Source organism: Acomys minous, assembly GCF_964271855.1.
Source record: "Acomys minous genome assembly, chromosome: 11".
Lineage (NCBI taxonomy): Eukaryota > Metazoa > Chordata > Mammalia > Rodentia > Muridae > Acomys > Acomys minous.
In genome coordinates, this window is record NC_140492.1 from 70993726 (window position 1) to 71009865 (window position 16140).

Genomic DNA, 16140 nt, shown 5'->3' on the forward strand with positions numbered 1-16140 from the left:
ACACCAGCAAACCAAATAACCCAAATAAGAAATGGGGCTCAGAACTAAACAGAGAGTTCTCAACAGAGGATTACCTAATGGCTGAGAAACAACTAAAGAAATGCTCAACGTCCTTAGTCATCAGAGAAATGCAAATCAAAATGACTCTGAGATTCCATCTTACACCCATCAGAATAGCTAAGTTCAAAAACTCAAGTGACAGCACATACTGGTGAGGATGTGGAGAAAGGGGAACACTCCTTCATTGCTGGTGGGAATGCAGACTTGTATAACCACTTTGGAAATCAATCTGGAGCTATCTCAGAAAAATGGGAATAGGGCTTCCTCAAGACCCAGCTATTACAGTCCTTGGAATATACCCAAAAGCTGCTCCACCACACAACAAGGACATGTGCTCAACCACATTCATAGCAGCCTTATTCATAATAGCCAGAACCTGGAAACAACCTAGATGTCCTTCAGTCGAAGAATGGATAAAGAAACTGTGGTACATTTACACTATGGAATACTACTCAGCTATTAAAAACAAGGAAATCCTGAAATTTGCAGGCAAATGGATAGAACTAGAAATGATCATGCTCAGTGAGTTAACTCAGACACAGAAAGACACACATGGTATATACTCACTTACAATTGGGCACTAGCTCAACAGAAATGTTCCTTGAAAGTCTTCACCTAGCCAGAGGTTGGGATAGATACTGTACCAACCACGGACAATGCATGCAGTAAACACAGAAACCCCTATCCAGATCTAGCCAATGGACACCACATTCTCCACAATTGTGTAGAGAGCAGGTACTGACTCTGACATGAACTCAGGTGCTCCCTATTTGACCATTTCCCCTTGGTGGGGAGCTCTGGTGGCACTCAGAGGAAGAGTAAGCAGGCCACCAGGAAGAGACCTGATAGGCTATGACCTTACAGTGGGGGACGAGGTCCCCTTCTGTCACAGACCTAGGGGAGGGGAATAAAATGAAAGAGGGAGGGAGGAGGAAAGGGAAGATACAAGTGAGGGGATAACAATTTAAATGTAATCTGAATAAATTACTTAAATTAAAAAAAAAAGAACTTGGAAAGAAGCTTCCTCTATCACTTTAAACGATATTTAAATTGCAGCTAAACATATTAAGGATGAGTTGGCAATTATCCTGAGAGTTTTAGAGTAATTCAGGCCTGTTTCTCTCTAGCAAAACAATAAATGACACCTAATTCAAGATTAGGCACTTTAGCAGAGGCATAGTCCCTTACACAGGAGTATAACTATGTAATAAAGCATTATTATTATATTACATTTTGAATTTATGGAAAGGAAATTCAAGCAGTTTTTTGCTTTGTTTGTTTTTTAACAAGGTCTCACTCCTAGCTGGCCTGAAAATCTGAAATCTGCCTGCCTCAGCTTCCTGTGCTGGGATTAAAAGCACAGTTTTTAGATAGGAGTCAGCTTCACTTGGAAACAAAATGTGTACTAATCCTAAGCTTTGAATCTGTAGAAACCAGAAAGAATACTGAGATGGTGGTGTAAATCATTTATCCTTGGGCTGGAGATATGGCTCAGAGGTCAAGAGCACTGACTGCTCTTTCAGAGGTCCTGAGTTCAATTCCCAGAAACTACATGGTGGCTCACAACCATCTATAATGAGATCTGGTGCCCTCTTCTGGTGTGCAGTATACAGGCAGGCAGAATACTGTATACATAATAAATAAATAAATCTTTTTAAAAAATCATTTATCCTCAGTTTGCACGAGAGTGGATTTATTGAGACAAAATCAAATATAGAAATAAATGAAATGGTGGTACTAAACCATTGCTATCATCCGTATCTCCAACTTAATTTCTACCCACCACAGTTCCACAGAGTCAAACCCAGAGCCCTATATGGCAGGCTAAGTGTGTTACCACATATCTCTGGCCTTTACAAATCTCACCAAAACAGTATGGTCAAGAAAGCAAATGTTATCAGTTTAAACTTAATAAAAGTATATAAAAAGAATTCTTTTCATAAACAATATAAGGAAACAAGTGTTACCACTTAAACTTATCATGTCTATTCAAGTAACAGAAGCAAGTAAGTTTTGACAATGGTAGTAGTTGTTCAGAGGTCTATACTTTAACATGTAAAAAACGGTAGGATAGCCAGGCGTGGTGGAGCACACCTTTAACCCCAGCACTCAGGAGGCAGAGGCAGGAGGATTTCTATGAGTCTGAGGCCAGCCTGGTCTACAAAGCAAGTTCCAGGACAGCCAAGGCTGTTAGAGACCCTGTCTCAAAACAGAAACAAAAAGAAAAGAAGAAAAGCATTACAAAATATGTTTCTAACCACACCAATACCTTCGTGCCTCATGATAGGGCTTTCCTAAAACACTTGAGGGTAGATTCACATGCTGTGCAGTGACATGCGGACTTCCCTGCCCCGGATTCACATGCTGTGCCGTGACATGCGGACCTCCCTGCCCCGGATTCACATGCTGTGCCGTGACATGCGGACCTCCCTGCCCCGGATTCACATGCTGTGCCGTGACATGCGGACCTCCCTGCCCCGGATTCACATGCTGTGCCGTGACATGCGGACCTCCCTGCCCTGGATTCACATGCTGTGCCGTGACATGCGGACCTCCCTGCCCTGGCCCCTGTCTATCTCTGATCTCAGATATGCTCTCAGGCATATTACCCTTCTCTCTGTCCCTCAAATATTCTTCAATATCTGACCGTCTCTGTGTCTGGTTCCTTCTGCCTGCAAAATTCCTCCCCTGGGTTAGCTTTAGCATATGCAAGCTCAATCACCCACCTTATCCAAAAAGATCTTCCTTGACTACTTCCAAAGTCTCTGAAAATATTCAATACTGTTCAGAAACACCTAACTAAAGTACCAGCCAAAGTAGAAATTCCTCCAGTTATATACCTATTACACTCATAGCTCTATTGTTTCTAAATTATTTGTATTATCTGTAGGCTCGGTTAGTAATTAATTAAGACACAGACACTTGTTATCTTTTAAAATACCCTTAGTTATCCTGGGGCAGGGCAGATATTAATCTTTTAAACTATCTTTTATAGTGGGGCAAGCATGGGACTTTTGTTTTAATCTCATGTCATTTGTTTTTAATAACTTTTATCAAGTTACCTTTTATCTATAATCTCAAATACTTGTTAATGTTTTTTATCTGGGCTGGATTTTTTATCTATGTTGCCAGCCATGTGTTTTTGTTTTTGTTTTTTTAGAATTTCTTTTTCTCCTAGCCCCATCTATCTCCTGCCCTGCCCAGGTGGGGTGGTTTTTTTATTAAGCAAAAGGTGGGTCACACAAACAGCAAGCAGTAATTAGCATCAAAATACATCAGACCATCCCCCAACACAGTTCTCTTAATAACACTTGCAAATCCATTTGTTGACAGTGTTCCATCTTAACACAACCAACCCTTGCACTGCCGCAGAGTCTAGAGGCACAGGCCTTTAATACTAGTACTTCTGAGGCTGAGGTGGAGGCAGTCAGAGCTCTATGAGTTCAAGGCTAGCCTGGTCTACACAGTGAGTTAGGATAGCAAGGGATACAGGGTGGAGCCCAGTCTTTAACAACACAAAAACAGGCCAGGCGGTGGTGGCGCATGCCTTTAATCCCAGCACTCAGAAGGAAGAGGGAGGTGGATCTCTGTGAGTTCAAGGCCAGCTTAGTCTACAAAAAGTGAGTCTAGGACAGCCAAGACTACACAGAGAAACCCTGTCTCAAAAAACTAAAACTAAAAAAACAAAAACAAAACCCACAAAAACAAAGGTACACACATGTAAACTCAGAACTCTGGGAGGCGGAGGCAACAATCCGCTGTGAGTTTGAGGCTAGTCCAGGACAGCCAAGGCTACACAGAGAAATCCTGTTTCAAAAAAGAAAAACAAAACAAAACAAAAAACACCCAGCTCCCTGTGGCATATCTTTATGTAATCAGCAGTTCCTTTTCTCTGTTCCCCTCTCTGATCAGAAGAATGTACAGCCTTTGCCTAGTGAAAACCAATTCTGTCTCTGCGGGACCAAAGCTCACATGCCTCAACACCAGTCCCCTCCCAATGGGTTCAGATTTTACCTTGACCTCCTTCAAAAATCAAAGGAAACATCAACTCACCCATGTGGTAACCCTGTACTTATAAACTCATCCATGGCTCAGGCAGCACTTTCCGTCCTCTTGCCTTAACCTCCTGAATAGCTAACTTTACAGGTGTGCAATGCCTATCGAAACCTGGAGTACCTACCTAATCCCAGGACAAGATTATCGCATGTTTAAACTCAAGTGTGAAACCTCGTAGCATATACTTCTAGGCCTAGCCGTGGGGGAGCTGGGGCAGGCTGACTGTAAGGATCCTGAGTTCAGGCCCTGTCCCCCAGAGCCAGGCATGGTGACCCCCAACTGTAATCTCAGCAGTGGGGACCCGAGGGTGGATGGCCAAGAGTTTGTGGCCTGCTCGTCCTACCCACGGAGCCCTAGGCCAGCGGCAATACAGAATATGAGCATGCTCCACGCGCAACCTTCAAAATACACAACTGCAATTTAAAAGCCCACACAAACCCATCAACAACAACAACAGCAAACCAAAAAACCTTTTCTCTTGTACTTTTGCACATGGAACCCAGGGCCTTGCACGGCATTCTAGACTGAGTTCCATCTGCAGTTCTGTTTTCCTTATCACACAGACCAGAGGGTATGAAAACAAGCACTGCCCATTGCATAGTCTTTTTATTTATTTATTTTTTTCTGCAAGGGAAAAGCTCACTCGCCCCTCCTCCAACTGACAGCAGTGGACAGACTGACAGAGAAGCAGGATTAAAGACGCAGTGGCCAATTAAAGAGGAAGCAACAAAGATTCAAAAGAAAACTCCACAGCTGATGGCTAGACAGCTAGCTTAATGATTAAGAGCACTTGCTCTTGCAGAGGTGCCAGGTTCAAATCTCAGAACCCACACAGGCATTCACATCACCCACAATTCCAGCTCCAGGGGGCCTAACACTCGCTTCTAACCACCATAGGTACCAGGCACTCAAGTGGTACACAGACACACATACAAACAAAACACTCATACACATAAAAGAAAGACATCTTTTAAAAAAAAATCAAGGAAAGAAAAAATCATGGCGGAGGACTGGAGAGATGGACCAGTGGTTAAGGGCATTTGCTGCAAAGCCATCAGAACTGTAAGTCAGATTTGGATCCCAGCACCCATATAACAAGTTAGGTGCCCCACAAATGCCTGCAACTGTAGCTCTGAGGGACTTAACAGGTATGCACCCACATACATACATTCACACACACAGTAAATAAAAAAGTTTTTATGTTTGGGGGGAAGGGGTTGGTTTTTCATGACAAGGTCTCTCTATGTAGCCTTGGCTGTCCCTGGACTCACTTTGTAGACCAGGCTGGCCTCAAACTCACAGAGATCCGCCTGCCTCTGCCTCCAAGTGCTGGGATTAAAGGTGTGTGCCACCACACCCGGCGGTACAATATTTTTTTTTAAATGCATGGTTGAATGAGAATAGATAGTCCAAGTATTTCTGAGATATACCCAGAGGAAATTAAATATTCCCAAAGAGAGTAAGGACAGCCTAGGTGGGCTGTGTCCACGGATGTATGAGGTAAGTCTGAGTTTTCTGCACGCACACACACTCTTAGGCTTCACACGTGCAATGCAACAGCTCTATCAGGGATACAGCCCCAGTCCCTCCCTTCGCCACCTTGACTTCTTGCTTTATTTGAGACATGGTTTTGCTAAGTTGCTCAGGCTGACCTGGCACTTACGCTGATGCTTTAAGCTAGTGATCCTCTGCTAAAAATAAGAATTTTTAAGAAATTAAAGGTAAAAATTCTTAAAAGTTTATCTAAGTTGTTATGCTTTAAAAGAATATGTATACTTGTTTTGCCTGCATGTAGTAAGTAAGTGTACTACATGCATGCCTCTTATCCACAGAGGCCAAAAAGAGGCCATTGGATGCCCTGAACCTGAGTTAACCGTTGTTCGTTAGGCGCCATGTGGGTGCTGGGAAGCGAGCCCAGATTCTCTGCAAGAACAGCAGGTATTGTTAACCACTGAGCCATTTCTCTAGACTTAGACTTATTTTTATTTATGTGTACACGTGGATGATGTATATGCACATGCATAAAGGTGCTCTCAGAGGTCAGAAAAGGGCACAGGATGTCTTGGAGCTGGAGTTGCAGACCACTGTTGGCAGCATGACAAGGGTGCTGGGAGTGGGTCAGTCTTGGGAACTCTTCAACGTAGCAAGTACTCTTAAACTGCTGAGCTATCTCTCTGCAGCTCTGTGCATGATCCTTTGCTTTAAGCCTATATGCACGCAGCTGGGGCTCCAGGCCTACCACGAGGTGTGGTTCCTCTTACAGTCTATAATAAAAGTGTTTTGGCTGTGCACCTGACACACCTGTAATCTCACCACACATGCAGAAGCACCCGGCACTTACAGCTACCCATGGACAGAAATACTACACTACCCGACCAACATAGCCAAACGACAGCATGCCAAATCATACACAGAGACAGCACTTCAGACTGTAGGAAACTTTACAGAGAAAGTCTAATATTCTATTCTCAAGGCATGAAAATAGCTAAAGAACATTAACAATCAATCAGAAAAAAAAATAAATGGATGGAAGGATGGATGGATGGGAGGAAGGATGGATGGGAAGAAGGAAGGATGGATGGGAGGAAGGATGGATGGGAGGAAGGAAGGATGGATGGATGGATGGGAGGAAGGATGGATGGATGGGAGGAAGAATGGATGGGAGGAAGGATGGATGGTTGGGAGGAAGGATGGATGGATGGGAGGAAGGATGGATAGATGGGAGGAAGGATGGATGGATGGGAGGAAGGATGGATGGATGGGAGGAAGGATGGATGGATGGGAGGAAGGATGGATGGGAGGAAGGATGGATGGATGGGAGGAAGAATGGATGGGAGGAAGGATGGATGGATGGGAGGAAGGATGGATGGATGAGAGGAAGGATGGATGGATGGGAGGAAGGATGGATGGATGGGAGGAAGGATGGATGGATGGGAGGAAGGATGGATAGATGGGAGGAAGGAAGGAAGGAAGGATGGATGGGAGGAAGGATGGATGGGAGGAAGGATGGATGGATGGGAGGAAGGATGGATGGATGGGAGGAAGGCTGGATGGGAGGAAGGATGGATGGATGGGAGGAAGGAAGGATGGATGGGAGGAAGGAAGGATGGATGGATGGATGGGAGGAAGGATGGATGGATGAGAGGAAGGATGGATGGATGAGAGGAAGGATGGATGGATGGGAGGAAGGAAGGATGGATGGGAGGAAGGAAGGATGGATGGATGGATGGGAGGAAGGATGGATGGATGGGAGGAAGGATGGATGGGAGGAAGGATGGATGGATGGGAGGAAGGATGGATGGATGGGAGGAAGGATGGATAGATGGGAGGAAGGAAGGAAGGAAGGATGGATGGGAGGAAGGATGGATGGGAGGAAGGATGGATGGATGGGAGGAAGGAAGGAAGGAAGGATGGATGGGAGGAAGGATGGATGAGAGGAAGGAAGGATAGATGGGTTGGAGAAGTAGCTCAGTCTCCAGATTGCCTAGCACATAAAAGGCCCTGGGTTCCATCCCCAAGCACTGAAAACAAGTTCCTCACAACAAAACAGGAATGTTGCAGAGAGGCGGCTCAGTGGTTAGGACCGCTGGTTGCTCTTTTACACTACCTATCCAAGTCTGATTCCCAGCACCCATGGTGGCTCACAACAGCCTGTAACTCCAGTTCCAGAGGATCCAATGCTCTCTTCTGGCCTCTGTGGGTGCTTCGTGCAAGTGGTGCAGACTTACATGCAGGAAAAATACCTGTACATGTAAAATTAAAGTGCTTTTAACTGTGGGGAAAATATTAAAGTAGGCCAGTAATCAAAAGTGAGAGCTAGGGATAAACCTTACGGGTACAGGGTGTGTCTGCAGACACTAGTGGGTGAGCAGCGTGCAAATGGAGGTCAGAGAACAAGCTATGGGTGAGCAGCGTGCTTGGAGATCAGAGAACAAGCTATGGGCGTCAGTTATTTCTTTCTGCCATGTGGGTCCTAGGAATGGAACTAAGGCCATCTTAGCAGTCCAGAAAAGGACCACTTCCTCCTAAGTAACATACCAGCCCTCTTGGTTTGCAGAGAGGAGATACAGGTTTGTTTCTTCCCTGTCCTTTGCTTAACCCTGAGTTTTATATTGTCACATGTAACTGTTTTCTCAACATACTGACCTTATAGTGATTTAACTCATTCAAACAGAGCTCGAGAGTCCACATCTCAATGAACGGTATGGTTGTCTATTCAGTCACTCAAAATGAAAACTTAAAAAGCAACGAGGGCTCGTAGGGAAAAGCCTATAATCTCAGCACAGGGCACTGCAGGATTCAGAGTTCAAGGCCATCTTTGGCTGCATATTGAATTTTAAACCAACCTGAGCAACCTAAAACCCTGTTTCAAGCCAGGCGTGGTGGCGCACGCCTTTAATCTCTAGCACTTGGGAGGCAGAGGAGGCAGGTGGATCTCTGTGAGTTCGAGGTCAGCCTGGTCTACAAAGCAGAGTTCCAGGAAAGCTAGGGCTATTACACAGAGAAACCCTGTCTCAAAAAAAACAAAACAAACAAACAAAAACCCATTTCAAAACAAAACTAAATACCCAAAATATACATACACACACGCACACACACACAATCAAAAAGCAACCCTTAGCATATATAGTACCTGCAATTCCAGCAAGAGTTCAAGGTCAACATGAGCTGCTTACAATCCCTCCCTTTCCCTTATCAATCCATTTCCATGTCTCAATAATTCTATCTCTAAAATATCTTGCCAATTTTCACTCTGTCCGTTTCCATTGCCATGTGCTTGGTCCAGGCTACCTCAGGAAAAGCTGCATCCTAAAACCCCAGCTTTCACTTTTGACTTCCCTGCAGAGGTTGGATTGTGCCACTACCTTCTCAAAACCTTTACACAAGCTTCCTATAAAAAGAAAAAGTCGTCGGGCGTGGTGGCACATGCCTTTAATCCCAGCACTCCGGAGGCAGAGGCAGGCATATCTCTGAGAGTTCGAGGCCAGCCTGGTCTACAAAGCGAGTCCAGGACAGCCAAGACTACACAGAGAAACCCTGTCTCGAAAGACCAAAAAGAAAAGTCAGCCAGTGTGTTAAGCCCAGCACTGCGGAAGCAGAGGCAAGTGGATCGCTTGAGTTCGAGGCCAGTCAGGACAGGTCTATCTATATGTAAAAAGACCCTGTCTGAAATGAACAACAAAAAGTAAAACAGTGAAGGCACCAGCCCCTCATCGTATCTGCTGTGGCCCTACCTTTAAAAAGGACTACACAAGCCCGCCAGCCAGCACTCGGGAGGTAGAGGCAGGCGGATCGCTGTGAGTTCGAGGCCAGCCTGGTCTACAAAGTGAGTTCCAAGACAGCCAGGGTTACACACTGAAACTCTATCTCGAAAAAAAACAAGACTATACAAATAACATACGCACCCACAGTAATTATTTCTGGACAAAAACTTTCTTTTTTCTATCTGCATTTAACATTTTTTTTTCTAGGATGAATACTTGCTACTTACTAAGGGCAACGATACTGCTGAATAAGGGTATTGCACGTTATTATTTTATGTAAATGAGAAAACGGAATTTTAAAACTCGGTTGTTTCTGTAATAAGAAATGTGCCTAGACGAAAACTAGCAGTATCAAAACTAGTAAGACGTGAGTGAGCTGCAGAGCAACAGGACACTGGATTTTTCTGTTTAACATAAATACATGCATAATGGAAATGAGCTCTAAGCCTTATTGTCTTCTGCAATCTGGCTACAGCCACCGAGCCTTCTTTCTGGTCAACCCCTCACTTTGCGAGGCTTCCATCGCGGCGCGGCACGGCCCCACGCCCTCGTGCAGACTCCTCGCACCCTTCTTTGGCTAAACCCAAAACTTGCCGAGGCGACCTCGTCTCAGGACCACCCGCGGGTCACCGCGCAAGCTCAGCCGCCGCGGCTTGCCAAGAGCCCGGTCTGAGGCTGCGCGGCGGGAAGGACCCTCCCCACGCCCGACCTCCCTCTCCGCGGCCGCGGGCGCCCACCCGTCCGCGCCGCGGAGCTGTCCGCGCGGCCGCGGTGGGGGAGGGGGGCACGTGCCCGCGCCAGACAATACCCGGCACCCGGCGCGCGCCCGCGCGGACACTCACCCTTCCGGCGCGTCCGCCAGCAGCGCCGCCCCGCGGGGACCCGGAACCCACACGCGGGGAGAAGGAGCGAAAGGGTCTGAGCCCGTGGAAACCGCCGCGCGAGGCCTGGGACCCACCCGCGCGGAAGCTCACACGACACAGCAGCCCGCCCGCCGCGCGGCTCCGCCCCGCACGTCAGCCCGGGGGCGGGGCGGCACGGGCGCGCGCGCGCGCGGGGTGAGGGGGCGGGGCGGGCACGGGCGCGCGCGGTGAGGGGCGGGGCCGGCGCGGCCTCGGCAGCTGAAGCTACTCCTGAACTCTGACCCCGGCGGGTAGTACCCCTACGGGATCGACCGGGCGTGAGCTCAGCAACCGTTGTCCTTCACGCTGAAAGTTTTGAGAGAATGCTGGTTCCCTCGTAGTCATGGCAATAGTAACTATGGAGACCGTGCTGCTGCACCATCTTACCTCAACTGTGCTAAGTGATGTGGCAGCCTTAGCCCAGCGAGGTGGGGGAGTAGCTGTGGTCTGGAGACTTAGGCAGGGGCATCACAAGTACAAAGCCTGCCTAGCTGCATAGTGAGTTCAAGGCCCTGTCTCAAAAATTGATGGTAGAGTGCTTGCTTAGAGCAGTGCCGTGGGTCCAACCTCCTGCACCATAGATACAATTTTTAAACGATAAAAAGAAAGGAGAGAAAAGGAAGGAAGGAATTAATCATCATGAACCCATTTTACTAGATGAGAAACCGGATGGGGTGTAGTGCCTCGCCTTCCGCCTTCCGCCTGATCCCAGATATCGGGTAGGCTGAAATCGGCAAGGGAAGAAAGGGGGAGGATAAGAAGGTTTGGAAATGTTGAAAACTTATTTTTGGGGGTGGGGGCGGGAGTGGGGGCGGTGTTGTTTGGTTTTGGGTTGGTTTGATTTGGTTTTGGTTTTTCGAGACAGACAGGGTCTCTCTGTGTAGCCTTGGCTGTCCTGGAGCTAGCAGTATAGACCAGGCTGGCCTCAAGCTTTCAGAGATCCAGCTGCCTCTGCCTCCCGAGTGCTGGGATTAAAGGTGTGACGCCACCACCAGGCAAAATGTTGAAGACTTAATGGAGACCGCAGCCAATGAGTGACAGTGCATTAAGCTTGGTTTTTGTTTTTGTTTTCCTTTGAAATCACTTGAGACCAGCCTTCTTCCCCACTATCACCCGCCCGAGACTTCCTAGAACTTCTGCAGGACTGCAGCCTCCCCGCTGTCCTCGGAGCTGCCTCTGCCTTTTTCAGCTCTGTTCTGGAACTCAGTAGACCAGGCTGATCTAGAACTCACAAAGATCCACCTGTCTCTGCCTCCCGAGTGCTGGGATTAAGGGTGTGAGAGACATTTAATATTACCTTTGTCCTCCTGATTTTAAGGTTTATCAGGACTAAATTTAGATTTTTCTAATTTTCCCAAGAATGTTTATTGCAGACAGCCTGAAATCCCAGCACTTGAGAAGGCAGAGGCAGGTGGAGTTCTGTGAGTTCGAGGCCAGCCTGGTCTACAAAGCGAGTCCAGGATAGCCAAGGCTACACAGAGAAACCCTGTCTTGAAAAAAAAAATGGTTATTGCTTTTCTGCTGTTGTTCTGGGACTTTGTCCCAAGCATGTTAGTTGTGCACTGAGAACACAAAACTACACAAAGCAGAATTAGCTCTGATAAAATTTATACCCTCTTAGTTTTTTTTATCTTTTATAGACTCAAACATCAATAGACATCCTTATTTTTCTGGAGATAGTACTGCACAGCCCATCTCCTATCTTCTGCCTTTCACTCTCTTCTGTGATGCTACCTCAGTTTTAGGGGGGGTGGTGCTCAGTCATCACTTAACATCAGCACCTTGAACAGCCATGATTGTACATTCACCATGGTTCACTGCAAAGAAAGGTTCCCCTGACTGAGCCTATGAGTGTCATTTGTCTCTGAGAATCAACATAAACATCTGGAAAGCAGCTGAGTCCATGTCAATTCAGCTACAAAACAGTAAGGTCCCCCTTAGGGTTCATAACCTATTAGGGTTCAAAGCCATGGGTTTTTGACTGGAACACATGCTTCCTCCTGCCAGTCCAAGAACAGGTGGCTACCCACCGTGATGGCACACCTTGGTTGTCAACTTAATCACTTGTGGTATCAACTAAAGCTAAGCAGCTGGCCAGCCAGATGGAGAATTTTCTTAATTGGATTGTTTGAGGTGGGAAGGCCCACCCTAAATCTGAACTGCACCTGGTGGAAGTCCACGCAGAAGGGCTTGGAAGAAGGAAGCCTTTGCCTTTTGCAGCTTGCCCTCACTCTGACTGGCAGGTCTCACCTATCCTGTTACTGAGGCATTCCTTCACCTGTGTTAGAACCTACTTCTTTGAGATCTACTGTGGTCTGAAGACCTACAGCTCTTTAAGAATCCTCTGGAGGGGCTGGAGAGATGGCTCAGAGGTTAGGAGCACTGGCTGCTCTTCCAGAGGTCCTGAGTTCAATTCCCAGCAACCACATGGTGGCTCACAACCATCTATAATGTGATCTGATGCCCTCTTCTGCAGATAAAGCATTCATTAAAAAAAAAAAAATGGAGACTGAAAAAAAAAAGCTATTTTTGTGGACTGAACAACCAACTACCAGATTCTTGGCCTATTCTGTCAGGAGACAACCATTGCTGAGATACCCTGTTGAGACTGCAGCCTGTGAGACAAAAAAGGACCAGACAGCTATATAGTTGCATAGCCTCTTACAAGGATCATCTAGTCTATTACATTGATCTAAATATCTCTTTTTTATACCAGTGCCATCCTGTTTTATTACTATAGCTCTACAATACGACTTTAAATTAGGTATGTGATGCTTTTGTATAACTTAGGATTCTTTGGGATCTGCAGGGTCTTTTGTGCACCCATATAGATTTGTTTTATTTTTCTTTGATGAATGTCGCTGGAATTTTTGTTGAGATTATATTGAACTTTTGATTGTTTTTTGGTAGGATGGTGTGCTGGCTAGTTTTATGACAGCTTGATACAAGCTCCAGCTTGACTCCAGTCATTTTGGAAGAGGAAACCTTAAATGAAATAAAATGCCTACGCCAGATTGGCCCATAGGCAAGCCTGTCATGTACTTTCTTAATTGATGATTGATGTGGGAGGGCCCAGCCTACTGTGGGCAGTGCCATCCCTGGGCAGGTTGTCCACAGTGCTGGAAGTAGGCTGAACAGGCAACGGGAGTTAACCAGAAAGCAGTAGGCATCTGTGGTCTCTGCAGTATCAGTTCTTATCATGAAGTCCGTCCGTCCTTCCTTCTTTCCTTCCTTCCTTCCTTTTCTTTTTTTTAGACAAGGATTCTCTATTTAGTCCTGGCTGTCTTGGAACTCAAGACCAGGCTGGCTCCTGACTCTCAGAGATCCTCCTGCTTCTGCCTCTAGAGTGCTGGGATTAAAGGTGTGTGCCACCAGGAGACGGGCCTAGGACCTGTCTTGAGTTCTTGCCTTCCCTTCTCTCAGTGACAACTGGGATGTGGTGTAAGCTAAAGCAAACCTTTTCCTCTACAACTTCCTCTTGGTCACTGTGCTTTCTCATAGCAAAACACCCCCAAGGCACATGGCCACTGTGACAATGCTCATTTTTATGATCCATGAGCATGGTAGGGCTTCCTGCTTTCTACTGTCTTTCTTCCTTTAGTATCTTAAAATTTTCATTATGGAGGTCTTTCACGCACGTCCTGGGCCAGGTGAGATTTTTGTTGTTGTTTGTTTAGTTGCTTGACTGTTTTCTGAGGCTGTTATGAGTGGGATGCCCCTGACCGGTTTCTAATAGGTCTGGTTTTAGCATATAGGACAGTGTCAGGGTCACTATTGGCTGTGGTGAAACGCCACGCCCAAAAGCAACCTGAGAAGGGAAGGATTTGTTCGGTTTATGCTTCCACAGCACTTTACCACTGAAGGAAGTCAGGTCAGGAATTCAAGCGAGGCAGGATCCTGGAGGATCTGATTCAGAGACCACGGAGGGATGCTGCTTACTAGCTTGACTCAGATGGCTTGCTCAGCCTTCTTTCTTTCTTTCTTTCTTTCTTTCTTTCTTCCTTCCTTCCTTCCTTCCTTCTTTTTTTTTTTAAGATTTATTTATTTATTATGTATATAACATCCTGCCTGCCCGCCAGAAGAAGGTATCAGATCTCATTATAGATAGCTATGAGCCACCATGTGGTTGCTGGGAATTGAACTCAGGATCTTTGGAAGAGCAGTCAGTGCTCTTAACCTCTGAGCCATCTCTCCAGCCCCAGCCTTCTTTCTTATAGAACCCAAGATCACTATCCCAGGGCCTGCCTCCCCCAACCCCCAGTAGATCACTGATTAAATGTGAGGGCTAAAGGAACCTGTAAGTCCCACCTGCCTCAGGACAGGTAACTTCCTGGAATGCTGGAGGCTGTTGTTCATTCATGTAAGATAAAAAGCCAAGTGCCAGGCATGGTGGCCCAAGCCTTTAATCCCAGCACTAGGGAGGCAGAGGCAGACAAATGGCTATGAGTTTGAGGCCAGCCTGGTCTACAAAGTGAGTCCAGTTCAGCCAGGGCTGGGCAGAAAAACCCTGTCTTGAAAAACCAAAAAACAAACAAACAACCCCCCCCCAAAAAAGATAATAAGACACAGCATTTTTCATGTCAATAAACAAGGTTGGCTACCCCCAACTTCACAGGAAGCACTTGATCACACATATGTACTTAGACAGGAAGTACTTAGACAGGAAGTACATCAAGATGTATGCTTACCCCACATTGGACAAAGGTGAGAAATATGTAGCCTTGTGGGTTCTACCTTTGAAAGCACCTAACTAAATTAATTCACGGTCAATGTCTGGGAATATGGACCTGGCCAGTGTCCATTGCCCTGGCCTGCACTGAAAAAAGCTTGCTTTAATTAACACTCATTTGTTAATGTTATTTTTACAAAACTGTGTTTCTCTCTTAACCCAGTTATCACACAAATAAGTGAGACTCATATTTGTTTAATAATAAGCTTCACGACACAATAACTGAGCAGTTATTGCTCTATTGGTTTTTTGTTTGTTTTTTCAAGGCAGGGTCTCTCTGTGTAGCCTTGACTATCATGGACTCACTTTGTATACCAGGCTGGCCTTGAACTCACAGAGATCCACCTACCTCTGCCTCCGGAGTGCTGGGATTAAAGGCGTGCGCCACCACGCCCGGTTTATTGCTAAATTCTTAACCCTCTAAACTAATCTGGCTTCTTCCCAACCTACATCCAGGAGATACTTTCTTGTTTGTTTCTTTTTACTTTTATTTTTTCAAGACAGGGTTTCTCTCTGTAGCCTGGTTGTCCTGAACTCTCTGGTCTCGAACTCACAGAGATCCGCCTGGCTCTGCCTCCCAGAGTGCTGGGATTCCAGGCATGTGCCACTACTTTGTAGCTTTCCTCTCCTGGACATCTGCTTGTGGCTCAATCCCCTACTTTCTCCTCTCTCCTCCACCCCTGGCTTGCAGGAAGTCCAGCCCTATTCTCTCCCCTGCTCAGGAACTGGATGTGAACTGCTTTATTGGCATATCAGAGTACAATTGAGGGGAGCAGTATTTACACAACATCAAGACAGGGAGTCTCAGAACAAGGATTGCAACCAGATTGGGGAGTACAGAAATCAGCATTTGAATTAAACAGTAACCTTATGCACACAGTCATGGATTTGGTCTTTCTCCTCAAATTTTTCAGGTTTAACACAAGAAAATGTCTGCAGGGCATGGTGCATATGACTTTCATCCCAGCACTTGGGAGGCAGAGGCAGGTAGATAGCTGTGAGTTCAAGGCCAGCCTGGTTTACAAGGCAAGTCCAGGTCAACCAGGGACACACAGAGAAACCCTGTCTTGAAAAAAACAAAACAAGGGCTGGGCGTCGTGGCACACGTCTTTAATCCCAGTACTTGGGA

The 16140-nt window shown here is 46.3% G+C and overlaps 1 protein-coding gene across 4 annotated transcripts in view; it reads right to left on the reverse strand.

The window, feature by feature from the left end:
* YEATS2 (YEATS domain containing 2) overlaps positions 1 to 10394 on the reverse strand; it is a 97867-nt gene extending 87473 nt beyond the window's left edge. For all 4 annotated transcript variants that reach the window (XM_084802416.1, XM_084802417.1, XM_084802415.1 and 1 more), the window contains exon 1: positions 10223 to 10394. The gene's annotated coding sequence lies outside the window, so the exon portion shown is untranslated. The remainder of the gene's footprint in view (positions 1 to 10222) is intronic.
* Between the last annotated feature and the right edge of the window lie 5746 nt (positions 10395 to 16140).